General features: G+C 42.9%; 1 pseudogene; it reads left to right on the forward strand.

The window, feature by feature from the left end:
• The first annotated feature begins 11261 nt into the window (after positions 1 to 11261).
• On the forward strand, positions 11262 to 11907 carry LOC102866476 (annotated as a pseudogene).
• Positions 11908 to 12443: the final 536 nt, after the last annotated feature.

A 12443-nucleotide genomic window follows, 5' to 3' on the forward strand; every position in this document is an offset into this window, starting at 1 on the left:
TGTGTCGTCCAGTCACCTGCGACTCAGTGATCCTAGTACAACAGCCCAAAAGCCTGTTCTATCCTGTACCCATTTTATTGTCTCTGACACACCTACCCTCATTACTTCACTCCAGTCACTGGATCAATCCATCTCAAGGGTCTTCCCCTCCTGCGCTGTCCCTCCACTCTCCAAGCATGATGCCCCTCTCCAAGGACTGGTCCCTCCTTGCAACATGTCCAAAGTATGTCAGATGAAGCTTCAGAATCCTTGCCTCCAAAGAGCAGTGTGGTTTAATGCTCTCCAGGGAAAACTGGTTCATTCTCTTAGCAATCCATGGTATATTCAATACTTTTCTTCAGCACCACAGCTCAAAGGCATCAATTCTCCTTCTAGTATCTCTATTCATTGTCTAGCTCTTTGATGCATAGCAAGTGATTGCAAAGACCATTGCCTGTATCAGGTGCACCTTAGTCTCCAGACTGACATTGTTGCTCTTCAGTACTTTAGAGAGGTCTTTAACAGCAGACTTTCTCATAGCCAAGTGTTATATATATATATAGAGAGAGAGAGAGAGAGAGAGAGAGAGAGAGAGAGAGCGAGAGCGCTAGCTCACGCACCTGTGGGAGAGAAAGCGAGCTGCTCTGCCAACTTACAGGAGTACAGTTAAATTCCACCAGCAGCTCCATGGGAGAAGGATGTGCGTCCTCTTATCCTGCAATTTACTGCCTCTGAAGACTTGCTGGAAGGTCAGCTTTGAGTTAGTCTCAGCCTGAAGGCACAAAACAAAAACACCAATAACATAGCCCATCCTAGTTCCTGGGAACTGATTCACTGACCTGCAATCTCCACATTAGAAGGTAAAATCTTGAGCGCCTTATTCCCTGGCCTCTGACAGGATGGTCTCTACTGCTTCCTGTGAATGGCTTCACCCAGAGGAAGACCTCTAACTCTTGCTTTGGGAAAGAATTCTCATACTTAATATCTGGATTCTGAACCTGGCTCTTGATGACTCCAAGGCAGTGAGCACTGCCCTGGGCTGGGTTTACTGTTGCTCTCACCCTTGCAACATGTTCTCATTTCCTGACTTTCACAACCTCCCCTCCTGATCCATCTGGCTCTTGCTTCGGATCATTTGGGGCCCAATTCTCTGGTTCTGCTTTATGGACTGATCGAGCTCCTCAAGTCCTGGGAAAGGTCATTGCGGAAGTCCAGCACAAGAGCACGGGGGACCTAAGGATATGTAACGAGATTCCAATAAACCCTTGCATCAACTCAAAGTGTTCTTAAAGTTCATTATGAGTTTGCTACCACATCACTGTCTGGGAACCTCTTGACGGCTCGGGCTGCCTATGGTTTCATTTTACACTTTGTGGTTTACCACACAGACAGCATCACCAGGGCAAAAAGCAAGCTTTCAGTCTAATAATTCATTAGAACTGGAAAACTCATGACTCATGAAGTTAAAAGATTGTGTACATACACATGTTTCTGGCTCCGCATTGCTGCTGAGTGTTGAGAAGGGAAATTTGACAGTGAAAGGGGAATTGCATTCTTTAGAGATAGAACTCAAGGCTCCCTGCTTTACAGTGAGGCTGGACTTAGACTTATTGGACTTAATGCCTCTGCAGGTTACAACCAATTATACGTCTTGAAGTAGCCACTCTACTTTTTCCTTTTTTTTATTTTTGCAAACTTGAAATAGGACCTTTGGTTGCCAGACATCATTAAGGTCATATGACAAATGGGTGCTATTACTCTATGCTCTATGAAGCATGTGCTGAATTTCAGGGGACGTTTTAACTCATGTACCACCACAAGCTTTTAATCATTCCAGCACAGGCCCGTGACCACTGACAAGAGCAGCAGAGTGTGCATGTGGAAGGTGGCCCACAGCCTTGGATGATGACACACTTGGAAATGCCATTTGGGGCTACTCTGCATAATTTTTTTTTCTTTTAGGCTGTCAAGGAATTATCACTTCCTGAATGAGCAAACACTTTTTGATGCCCCATTTTCCTTTTTGTTAGAAAAGTCTACCAGGAACTTGTTTTCCATGATGACAAGCTGCATCCCAAATTACTCCAACGATGATATTGATTTTCCCACAAATAATAAGTCCAGCCGCAGAAGAACCATAAAACTTCAAGTTGTTGCTTCAGTGAATGTTGCCGTGTAATGTCAGTAGCTTTGGTTTTTATTTAATTTTGTGATTAAAGTTTTTATTGATTTCCCTGCAGGGTAGAATATATCAATACCCTTGGTTTCAAAGGAGCATTCAGTGACAAGAAAACATAAAAGGACTCAACCACAAAACACTGGTGCTTTATTTTGAAAATTTAAGAAACTACTGTTAGGAATCCCCAAGGAATAGCTTGGGAACTAGTACTGGATAGGATGAGCCCTGGGTGTGTATCTAATCCCTCTGGTCACAACTGGTTCACAGGCCTGTGAAGTATAGTTGGGAAATACTTTGCTGGTTGTTATTAGATTCAATATGTTTTTGCCAGAAGCTGATAAGCCATCAAGTGAATCACAGTCCACGTTACCATCAATCACGTAATTTTTTTTCTTCACCAGAAAAGGGATGAGCTTATGATGAGCAATGTATAGAAGGCCTGCAGGCGTGTTTGTGTGTGTAGGAGAGAGATTGCCTGTTTCAGATGAATTGTACCATCTGGAAATACAGGCAAGATTGAACCTTGAGTGTCTCACTCAGGATGGACCAGGCAGTGATTCTGGAGTGTCTAGGCATCTAGAAAGGAAATGTCGTGGTCTCCTTCAAGATTGGAAATAGCCACACACCTCTCAGTTTTCACTGTGTTTGGGATTCCTTCTTTTTTTCTTCTCCTTCAGGCCAGTGAAAGCAATGGGATGCCTTCACTTCTGTCGGGAGGAGTCGGGGTCATTCAACTGAGACAGAATTACTTTGATTAAACTGCTCAGACGGCTGATATATACATGATAAATATAATTTAAATTACTATTTCACAAGTGACATATTATCTGATCCCCATGTAATTCTAAAGGGGATGATTTGTTCATAGCAAATTGCACTGTTAGCCAGAAGGTGTTTTGTTTCCAACAATTTGAGTTCACCCAGTAGCTCTATGAGACAAAGTGAGGATAAAGATTTACAGTCTCAGAAATCTGATGGAGGGTCAGCTCTGAGGGAGAATGGACTTGATGGCAGTGAGAGTTGCTGAGTAACACAAATGGTTATGTGCTTGGCTACTCACTGAAAGGTTGACAGTTTGAATCTACTGAAAGGCACTTCAGAAGAAAGTCTTGGAGATCTCCCTCTGAAGGTCCACAGCCATTGCATGCTCTAGGAAGCAGAATTCTACTCTATATATGTGGAGTTGACATGTGTTTTAAGTGATTCACTGACCACTGGCGATTGGTAGTTCTACTGAATGAGAAACTGCAATTTAAAGGGAGGGTTTGAGACTTTTTTCCTTCACTCGTAGGTAGCAAGTAGCTGAGCTTTAGCTCATTTTCAACTAAGCCTTAGAGCTCTTGACTGATGGTTCTTTCCACTCTGCTATACAGAGGGTAGGGAGCTCTGGTAGTGTAGTCTGCCAAAAAATAGCACAGTTAACCCAAAGGCTCTGCCTCTCGGCAGTTTGAATCCACCAATGGGTCCACAGGAAAAAGATAGGTGGTTTCCCATGTGGAAACCAAGTGGAAGGTCCACTATGAGTTGGTTCCAGCTCATAGCTGAGTTTGAACCATTGAGTCAGCATTCTGTTTCCGTGATACAGAGATTACATTAGTCAACTGACCTTGTTCATTTTAGCTCCACTGACAGATGAGTTGGACCACTTTTCAGTCTGAATCTCCTGGTTGTTTAGGAGTGATTAAGTATCAGAGCCCAATCACCTGTCTATGTGAAGTCTACACACTTATCTCCATGTAATCTTTGCCCTTCCAGAAACTAGATGTCGCTGATTCCCATGTAATCTTTGTTCTTCCAGAAACTAGATGTACCAGTCCTCAGACTAGGGCCTAGGCTAGCAGAAAGGCAGGACACTTTGCTAAGCTGAAGAAATGAAAAGGAGGCCAAAGACAGCAGCTGGGCAGATTTCATAAATTAGCCAGCAGCCATTTGTCTGTAATCAGAAAGACACAGCAGTCTTAACTCCCTACTCCCTCCTCCCTAAAAATACATTCCCCTTTATTTTAAATTCCAGCCCATCTTTAAAAAGCATAAGGCAGAATGAGCTTTGTAGCACAGAACTCTGAAAGTATAATTGAATGCACTGCAGCCAGGGACAGAGCCAGGAAATGGAGTTAGATGGCTGTTCATCAATAAAAACAATATTAAAAAGGAGGCCCCAGTCCTCTGGCCCAACAATAGCTACCCCGCCTTTGTTTCTTCATCCTGCTTTGAGATAAACAAAAAGAAAAGGAAAATCCTAATTTAAATCAAAGACTAAGAAGGAAATTTATTTTTTTACTCTTACTACTTGAAATCAAAGCCATATTCGGGTGCTTATTTGAATTATCAGGCTGTTCATTTGCACATTCAGAATAGCTCTGGTTGAAGAGTTGTTTTGTGCTGTTAGCTACCATCCCTTCCCACGTCCACCCCTCTGCTCTGTGGCTGATGAGACTCCATCCACCTTGTGGTCAGACCATTGAATCTATACTTTTACTGGCTGATTTCAGAAATTGATTGTTAGCCCGTTCTTCCTAGTCTATCAGCTCCTCTCAACATTATTCTGTATCATACAACACAAAAACTTTCACTGGCAGGTGGTAGCTGGAAATGGAACTAAAGCTTCCTTCACAGAAGGAGAGAGTTTTACCACTCCTGTCCTATGGATAAGCAGAAAACCAAAACCCAACCCTACTGCCCTCAAGTCAGCTCCATCTCACAGAGCCCCTCCATTGGATTTCTGAGGCTGGAGAAGGGGGAGACTGACTACTTTCTCATGAGGAGTGGCTATGGAATTCCACCGGATCTTTCAGTTAGCAGCCTAGTGTCTTATGCACTGTTCCACAGGGAATACTGGTGCAGCCTAGTGGCTCCCGTTCTGAGAACATGACCTGACTGGGTTGAAGCAAGATCAGAGGCAACCTGATGTGAAGGCATTTCCCTATGCTTGGGTATAATAGTAGAGGGGCCAAAAGACAAACAAATTGACAACTGTGATGACTAAAAAGATACCCTTCCCTGTCTGAGTTTGAAATTCCCATATTAATAACAGTTTTGGGTTAAGACATTGTTTGTGTTACAATAAAATGTTAAATGATGGCGTTATTGCATGAGGTTATTATTGCCCATTAACTCTAAATACTTGCTGAGTTAATGGATCAGATGAATAAATCTTGCCCTCCCCGTAACACCCACTGCATAACAGAAGGATCTTGAGGAATTAGCACTTGAGGCCAGGGATGGACAAAGGGCTGTTGCCTTTGCTTGTAGTCAGGGGTCTTGGGATGCCCAAAGTGAGGAGTAAGTGAAGAGAAGAGCAAGAAGGCAGAGCAACCAGGAAGGAGATCCCAGGAAATAGTCACTGTTTATCCTCTGGTAAACACAAAGTTGGGTAAATCTGAATTTCCTAACTGGGCCGATTGCGTCCTGTTTCATGTTACTGTTGTGAGAATCAACACTGTAGGAGCCCTTGGGCTTTTTTTCAAAATACCCTAAGAATAGGCCAAAGAAAAGGGCAGAGAGTGGTGTTGCTGGGACAGCTGCCAAGACAAAGAAACATTTTGATTTCTGGGGACAAGAGGCCATGTGAAAAGAATTTTCCCTGTCACACACACCCGTGCACACACAACACACAATTGAGACAGGGTTGTATGTGCATGTACATGTGGCTGGCAGACGTTTCATTAATTAGCAAGGCAGCATCAGCTTTAAATTAAAATGATTTAAAATGGAGCAGGAGACAACATGGCAATGGGACACAATCTTAAAATGAGCAAATGAACAGTAAATTTGGAATTAAAGACAGAACCATTGCAAAAAGTGAATCCAGGCCATATGGGGCTGAGGACAAGAGGAGTCAATGGAACAGCAAGCATCTGGGATGCCGAGTTTCTGCTTGTGGGACTGGGACATAGAGGGCTGTGGTGTGGAAGAGGGATGGGAAGCACCATCAACACATCCAGTACCGGGGCCAGATGGCCTCAGACCAGCAGTCTTGATTCTGGTGACTATGGCCAGGACACTGGGCCGGCAGGGAGCAGAGCAGCCCACAAGGTCCACTGAAGACAATAGGGAGAAACAGCCCAGCCCACTGGGGCTGCTGGCTCCTGGGCCTGCTTCTGGACCACATGCCAAGGCTCCCCTAACAGGAAACGAGTGAGACTCCTCGGAGAATATTTTAGGGATTGGAAAGGAAACCATAGATCCTGGCAACAATAGGAAGAAGGGAGGGTGAGGGTAAAGGAAAGAGTTTGTTTGCTTAATGCTGATCTATTAAAGGTCAGTGATAAATGCTTGGAAAAGTCCTCAGGGCTGCACACATTGAACTTCATAGGGCTGATGGGATCGGATTCCATGTGCACAGCTCAGGGGAGCAGGGATTGTTTAGATCTGAAAGTACCCTGGACTCTCCCCCTCGCCCAGGCAGCCTCTCCAGAAGAGGACAAAATGCTTGTCATTGTTTCGTGATTCAGGCACAGTTTCACCATTCCTTTATTTCTTAGTCCAGCTAGTGTTTGATTCTCAATTCTTCACAAAGCTTATTGGATGAGAACTTGGGCAAGTTAATGTCTTCGATTGTACATTGCACATAACGTGTTCATAGAATATTTAAGGTGGTTAGCATCTTTCTCAACCTTCATTAACCGTTTAATAAATTATAGTGCTTATAAATCATCATGTAAGGACATCTGATGGCACAGTGGTTAAGCACTTAAATGCTAAATGAAAGCTTGGTGATTTGAACTCACCCTCTGCTCCCTGAAAGAAACGACCTAGTGGTTTGCTGCCGTAAAAATGGCAGCATTGGAGATCCTAAGAACAGCTATTCTTCGTCCTGTGAGGTTACTTACATTGAGTTGGAATTGATCCGAAGACAACAATAACAGTCAGTATTGTTGCTATTTATTCCAGTTACTTTCTTTTCTTTTGTAAATAGCACCCTCAGAAGTGTTTTTACATGTATAACCTTGCTGTTATCTCCAATCATTTCTCTGTAGTGTAGATTCCTCACATTGGTAGTCTGAATTTAAGGATATAATTAGAAGAAAAGAAGATCCTCAACATGATAGATTGACACTGTGACTGTAACAATGGGCTCAAGCATTATCTCAGGAGGTGGGGTTGATGTAGGATAGGGCAAGGGTTAGATCTGTTATTCATAGAATTGCTGTGAATCATAGAGAGAGCTCTGTTGGCCTAGTGAATAGAAAGCTATGCTACCAAGCCAAAGGTGGGTGATTTTAATCTGCAGCCCTGAGGCCTGGTTTTAATTGTTTTTAGGCAAACATTCTTCTAAGTGGTATAGCACTGGTCTGTCCATTTGCTGTACAGAGGCAACTCGTGGTTGCTGTGCTGCTAAACACTGTGACACTGATGTGTCAAATGAGATAATGGTTACCCATGGTGGATAGTGTTTGGTGGAGCTTCCCAATTAGAACAGGCTTGGAAGCAGGAGTGGCATCCAGAAACTATATGAACTTGGAGAAACAATGAAAGTTATACAAATGTTCAGGTCTTTCATTGATAGGGTCGCTATGAGTCAATGACACTTAACAACAACAACAACAACAATTTTTTGAGATGTAGGGGATAAAATCACCAGGCTATTTACTATCACATTTGTAGGGGTGTCTCTTCCTGCCATGTTTGAGTAGGAACACTCATGGAACAGCAGCTTTGATGACCCCCAAATCAAATAATTCACTGACATTTGAGCCAATTCCACCCCCTAGTGATCCTTCTCCATGTTTCCATGGCTATAATTCTTTACGGGAGAAGATTGCTCGTCTTTCTCCCTTAGAGCAACTGGCACATTCTAACTGCTGACCCTGAGGTCAGCAGTTTCCTCCATGACACCAAGTAGTACCATCAACATCGTATACATCAACACATACATTTATCTATGTACATTTGTACTCTGTACTGATCTAGTCCCCTGAGATACAACCCAGAAGAAAAATTTCCTGACTTCAAAGAACTTGCATCCTTGTGGGAACACAGACAGACTAAGCAAGTACATATTACAAAGTTATAGAGTAGTAAGTCTTATAAGGAAAGAAAGTGGAGAAGGGGATTGGGCCATATTTAGATAGAATTCTATCTAGCTACTAAACAACCCAAAACAGAGACCTGAATGAGAGAATGAGTCTTGTACAAACTCAGGGGAAAGAGACAGAAGAACAGGGACAAATGCTCTCTAGCTGGCATCTGCTTGATGAATCTGAGAGCTTTTGAAGATAATTCTGAACAGGCAAGGGTGAAGACAGTATGAGGAAAAATGGGGAAAAGAAGCACAGTTGAAGCAACAATCAAAGTAGATGATGCCATTGTTAGGTGCTGTCGAGTCAAGTACGACTCATAACCATCCTATGAACAACTGACCCAAACTATGTTCTAGACTGTGCTGTTCTCGTCATCTCTGGAACACTTGAGCCTGTAGCTAGCTTCAGATAATGATGAAGACCTTTATTCTCAGTGGAAAGGAAAGCCCTGGAAAGGACCAACCACAGGGAAAGGCGTACTGTATCTGTAGATTTATCAGGATTACTCTGACTGCACAGTACACTTTGGGGGGACAAAGAATGGATGCAAAAACCAGTTCAGGGGCCATTTGCTTGCTGAAAATATGACTTTTTGTTGTTGTTGTTGTTGTTAGTGACCATTGTATTGGTCCTCAATTGATGATGACCTCATTCACAACAAACAAAAACAGCGCTCAGCTCTGTGCTATCCCCTCAATTACAGGCCACAGGTTTCCACAGATCGATTTTCAGAAGTGCATCTCCAGGCTGTCCTTTCTTCAAGCCCATCCTAATCTGAATGCCTCTCTGAGTCATGTTTGGTGGTATAGCAGCACACAAGCATCTGCTGAAAGACAGACAGACTGCACTGTGCTGAGAAGCACTGGCTAGGAATCGAGCCCTACTCTTCTGTAGGAAAAAGGACAATCATACTACTGAAATGCCATTGCCTCATGCCAAATCGATAGACAGGAGACATTATCTTCTTTAACTACAGTTAGATTACATGTAAAGCTGCATTTCTTTTATCCACGTGGGCCTTTGCATTTCAGCTTTTGTGAGCAACAACATATCCATAGCCTTTGAGTCAGTTATGACCCATAGTCCCTCTCCATTGCATTTCTGAGGCTGTAAATCTTAGTGGAAGAAAACTGTCCATCTTTACTCCCCAGAGCGGCTGGGAGATTTCCACCAAAGAACTGTTGGTGGGAAGCCCAACATGTTATGCACTGTGCCACCAGGGCTCCATCTTCTGTGAATAGTGGGCTGAATTTAGGCCTCTCACTGGAACACCACTTTTCTGTCACCTGATTGACAGAAACCTCAAAGGCAGTGGTCAGGCTAGTTCAATTGAATTTCTAGTTGATCTAGTCCCTGTTTTGGAGACATTTAGGGAGACTTTGTCATTGTTTCTGGTTTCTCTCTTTCTTTGGGCAGCCCACGTTTAAAATATGTGCTTCATTAAGCTGCAATCGTGTGAGTTGCGGGTTGAGATGGGATTGGATGCATCATGCTGAAAATTCAGGCTAGATAAATATTACATTGGGACTTACTCTTTTATTATGTTTTTAATCATTCTATGAATGTTTTTTTTTCAAGAACTGCTGGCATCTCAGGAATGAAGAATCGTTCAACACCATGTTCCTTAAATTAAAAAAAAAACCACAAAAAAACCCTCAAACAACCCACCCACAAAAACACAAAGAAAACAAAACTCAAACCAAAACCTACCTCAGAAAAACCCTAGTAGATAAACTGAATCTTTAAAATAACTAAACGAAACAGCATTTGTTATGCACCATCACACAATTGTTCCATTGGCATACCTTCATAATGGCTTCTTTATGCAAACGTTATCGCCTTTGTGCTGTTTTCTACTTCTGCTGTTTCCAGTACATTTATTTCAATGAAGACTGTTGAAACCCTTTACAGGAATTTGGGAGGCTGGCCCTTTTCCTTATGCTTCTGCATTTACATGAAGAACTTACCTATTCTACCACCAGAGAAATCAGAACGGGGCACCTTCTCTGCTTAAAGCATGCTATTTATATGCCTGCAAAAATGCCAAGCATATGCAATCCATTTTGGTATTTCAAATTTGTACCATGATAGTTAATTAAATGCACAAAACGTAGGCTTAAATTGAATCTGGTTTCATGAATTGGTTGACTTCAGGCCCCATTTGCAGATGGGGTTTATTCGTAGGGGGTAGGCATGCTCTGTTGGCTAATATCCACAGTGGGGGATGAACAGCCTTTCCAATCTGGAGTCTGTTTCCTTTGTGATAGAGCACTTCAAGATGACTCAGTGATTTGATCAAGGTGTCAGGATAGGGGTCCTTTTCTTTTCATTTTATTTCTTTGTTCACTCCTGTAAACCACTTGCAGTTGGGTCAATTCTGACTCATGTTGACCTCATGTGTGTCACAACTAGGCTCCATCATACTTCCAATGGCTAATTCTTTTACTATGGATTGAAGCTCAACATCAAGAAAACAAAGATTCTCCCCCAATGGACTGATTGGCAGCTTTATGATAAATAGTGAAGAGACTGAGATTGTCAACAGCTTTGTTTTGCTTGATGCCACAATCAACACTCTTGGTACCAGTAGCAAGGAAATCAAGAGACATCAGAGAGTTGGACAATGACTAGGCATGATAGAAAAAGAATTGAGGTCTTTGAGTTGTGGTGCTCAAGAAGAGTGTTGAATATACCATGGACCGTAGTTAGGAGAACAAACAAATTCATTCTAGAGAGAGTGAAGCCAGGCTGCTCCTTAGAGGCAAGGATTCTGAAGCTTCATGTGACATACTTTGGATATGTTGCAAGGAGGGACCTGTTCTTGGAGAGGGACATCACATTTGGGAGGATGAAGGGATGAAGAAAGAGAGGGAAACCATTGACGAGATGGATTGATACAGTGACTGGGGTAATGAGGGTAAGTGGGTCAGAGACAATAAAGTTGGCACAAAATAGAGAAGATTTCAGGGCTGTTGTACATAGATTCGCTATGAGTCACAAGCGACTCGACAGCACATAACAACAATTCTTTTATTAAAAAATTACAACTCTCTTTTCTGGTTCCTGCGGCGCTAGGAAACATGAGCAGCAAAGTCTCTTGCAACACCCTCTACGAGGAGGTGTGGGAAGTCCTGGACCGGAACCAGCACAAACGGAGAAAGTTTTTGGAGACGGTGGATCAGTTTGAAGAACTATGACCCTCAAAAGGACAAGCGTTTCTCGGGACTGTCAGGCTTAAGTCCACCCCACGCCCCAAGTTCTCAGTGTGTGTTCTTGGGGATCAGCAGCACTGTGATGAAGCCAAGGCTGTGGCTATCCCCCACATGGACATCGAAGCACTGAAAAAACTCAACAAGAATAAGAAACTGGTCAAAAAGCTGACCAAGAAGTGTGATGCCTTTTTGGCCTCTGAATCTCTGATCAAGCAGATCCCAAGAATCCTAGGTCCAGGGCAGAATAAGGCTGGCAAGTTCCCTTCTCTGCTGACCCACAATGAGAACATGATGGCAAAAGCAGACGAGGTGAAAGTCCACCATCAATTTACAGATGAAAAAGGTCCTGGGTCTGACAGTGGCTGTTGGCCATGTGAAGATGACAGATGATGAACTCGTTTATAACATCCACCTGGCTGTCAACTTTTTGGTTTCACTGCTAAGGAAGAACTGGCAGAACGTTCAGGCTTTGTACATCAAGAGCACCATGGGCAAGCCCCAGTGTCTGTACTAAAATACAGCACAATAAATCTTACTGTTAATAAAAAAAAAAAAAAATTACAACTTCAGGTCTTTGCTCTGAGGTACCTTGGTGGTAATGTTGTGGTTAGGTGCTGTTGAGTAGAATATGACTCACAGCGACCCTATGAACAGTAGTCTGAACACTGTCCTATCCTGTGCCAATCTCACAATCTCTGAAACACTTATTAAGTCCAAAGCTATAGTCACCCTGTCAATCCACTTGGTTGAGGGTCTTCCTCTCTTTTGTGGTCCCCCGACATTTTCAAGCATGATTTCCTTCTCCAAGGAATAGCCTTTTCTAGCAACATTCCAAAAATTGGTGAGAAAAAGCTTCACTATCCTTGCCTCCAAGGAGTACTCTGGCTGTACCTTCTCCAAGTGGTAACTTTGGGTCTACTCAGACCTCCCATCGTTTGGTTAATAGATGAGCATGTTAACTGAACCACTCAGCTCTCCAGTGCTGCCTAGTACAGACTCAGACCTTTCATTACATATCTTTCACTTTTTCAATCACTCTTCCGTTTTCAC

The sequence above is a fragment of the Elephantulus edwardii genome, unplaced genomic scaffold (genome assembly GCF_000299155.1).
Source record: "Elephantulus edwardii isolate Elephantulus edwardi_28Jun2011 unplaced genomic scaffold, EleEdw1.0 scaffold00073, whole genome shotgun sequence".
NCBI lineage: Eukaryota > Metazoa > Chordata > Mammalia > Macroscelidea > Macroscelididae > Elephantulus > Elephantulus edwardii.